Raw genomic sequence first — 2,870 nt, forward strand, 5'->3', positions numbered from 1 at the left:
TAACAAAAAAACAAACAACCCCATCAAAAAATGGGCAGAAGATCTAAATAGACAATTCTACAAAGAAGACATACAGATGGCCAAAAAATACACGAAAAGATGTTCAATGTCATTCATTGTTAGAGAAATGCAAATCAAAACTACTACGAGGTACCACCTTACACCAGCCAGAATGGCCATCATCAAAAAGTCTACGAACAATAAGTGCCGTGGAGAAAAAGGAACCCTGTTACACTGCTGGTGGGATTGTAAATTGGTCCAACCACTGTGGAAAATAGTATGGAGATTCCTCAGAAAACTAAACATAGAACTACCATGTGATCCAGCAAACCCACTCCTGGGCATCTATCCAGAGAAAACCATGACTCGAAAAGACACATGTACTCTGATGTTCATTGCAGCACTATTTGCAATAGCCAAGACAAGGAAACAACCTAAATGCCCATCAACAGAGGAGTGAATAAAGAAGTGGTACATATACACCATGGATATTACTCAGCCATTAAAAGGAATGAAATACTGGCATTTTTAGCAACATGGAAGGACCTAGAAACTATCGTGCTAAGTGAAGTCAGTCAGACAATGAGACACCAACATCAAACGCTTTCACTGATATGTGGAATCTGAAAAAAGGACAGACTGAACTTCTCTGCAGAACAGATGCTGACTCACAGACTTTGAAAAACTTATGGTCTCTGGAGGAGACAGGTTGGGGGATGGGGGGATACGCTGCAAGTTTGGGATGGAAATGCTATGAAATTGGACTGTGATGATCATTGTACAGCTATAAATATAATAAATTCATTGAGTAATATTAAAAAAAAGAGAAAAAAAAAAAGGCAGTCGCGAACCCAACAAGTATCCTATCCATGAGGATGCACATTCAATCTCTGGCCTTACTCAGTGGGTTAAGGATATGGCATTGCCTTGGGCTATGGTGTAGGCTGCAAATGTGGCTTGGATCCCATGTTGCTATGGCTGTAGTGTAGGCTGGCAGCTACAGCTCCAATTTGACCCCTAGCTTGGAACTTCCATATACAGTGGGTGTGGCCCTAAAAAGACAAAAAAAAAAAAAAGGCCATGATTAAAGATCTGACAAGAGTTCATTATAATGCAATGAGGAAATTTTGTTATTACTTCAAGGTAAAGACTTCAAGATAAATAGAATTATAAGTGACAACATACATGGACATATCAGATTACATACAATTTCAAAAATATTTATATTAACAACATATACCTACACAAATTAATCTAAGAAGGTTTGTCATTATTAATCTGACAATGCTTTTCACATAATTTAACATAGCAAGGAGTCGGCACTGAGGGACAGTGTTTTGGGTTGCCGAGGAGGTGTGGGTTTGATTCCTGGCCCAGCACAGTGGGTTAAGGGATCCTGCATTACCACAGCTGTGGTGTAGGTTGCAGCTGGGGCTCAGATTCAATCCCTAGAACTTGCACATGCTGTGGATACATCAAAAAAAAAAAAAAAAAAAAACCACCCAAAACATCAAATAAGCCTAATCTCTCTTGTATAAGGAGAGAAAACAAATCTTTTGTGATTTTCCAGAGGCCCTCTGAAAAATCCCAAAGTTAGCTCAAGATCACAGGATTTCATTTAGCATTTAATTTGGGGGAGTTTGTGAAATATATCAAAAGGTTTGGAAATTTACTAAAGAGAATAGGAGATCATTCTGAAATAATATATAAATATTGATTTGACCAAAATGACCATAAAATTTCAAAGGCAAATATAGAAGCTTACATGGAGCAAAACTTAGTTTTTAATATTGAGAAGACTCAGTTTTCTTAAATAATCAAAGACCTGATTAAGACAACATAAAGCACAGGAAAATGACTTTTTTTTTTGTCTTTTTGCCTTTTCTTGGGCCACTCTCACGGTATGTGGGGATTCCCAGGATAGAGGTCGAATCAGAGCTGTAGCCGCCAGCCTACGCCAGCACCACAGCAACACGGGATCCAAGCTGCGTCTGAAACCTACACCACAGCTCACAGATTTCATTTAGCACGATCATTTCACGCCGGATCCTTAACCCACTGACCAAGGCCAGGAATCAAACCTGCAGCCTCGTGGTTCTTAGTCAGATTCGTTAACCACTGAGCCACGACGGGAACTCCACAGGAAATCACTTTGATAAAACATAGAATGTGTGCTTTCCAGGCAGGTTGCTTAAAAGGTAAAGAAAAATCTTTCACAATCTCTTGTCAGGAGCAGACCAACAGTCCAAAACACTTCGTCCTTTCAACACATGAAGGAAAATCAAATTTTAGGAGTTCGTGTTGTGGCTCAGTAGGTTAAGAATCCAACTAGTATCCATGAGGATGCAGATTCAATCCCTGGCCTCGCTCAGTAGGTTAAAAGATCTGGCATTGCCACAAGCTGCAGTATAGTGGCTCAGATCCCGAGTTGCTGTGGCTATGGTGTAAGCTGGCAGCTACAGCTCCAACTTGACCCTACTCCAGGAACTTCCATATGCCAGGTGCAGTCATAAAAAGAAAAAAATAATAAAATAAATCTTTAAATCAAAATTTAGTTTTATACAATTGTACTATATGATTTTAAAGCTTAATTTAATAACCCTTATAATAAAATTAATTTTAAGCCAACTTGATCACACAAGGTAAGATTTATTCTCTCCTTCTGTCTTCATTGTTTATTCTCTATTTTCTTCTCTCTCTCACTTTTTTTTTGGTATGGCCACACCTGCAGCATACGGCAGTTTCCAGGTCAGGGACTGAATATCAGCTGTGCCAACGCCAGATCCCTTTAACCCACTGTGCCGGGCTGGGGATTGAACCGTATCTCCACAGCAACCCAACCCAATTTATCACAGCAGGAACTCCTCTAT

Source organism: Phacochoerus africanus, chromosome 2, assembly GCF_016906955.1.
Source record: "Phacochoerus africanus isolate WHEZ1 chromosome 2, ROS_Pafr_v1, whole genome shotgun sequence".
NCBI classification, from domain to species: Eukaryota; Metazoa; Chordata; class Mammalia; order Artiodactyla; family Suidae; genus Phacochoerus; species Phacochoerus africanus.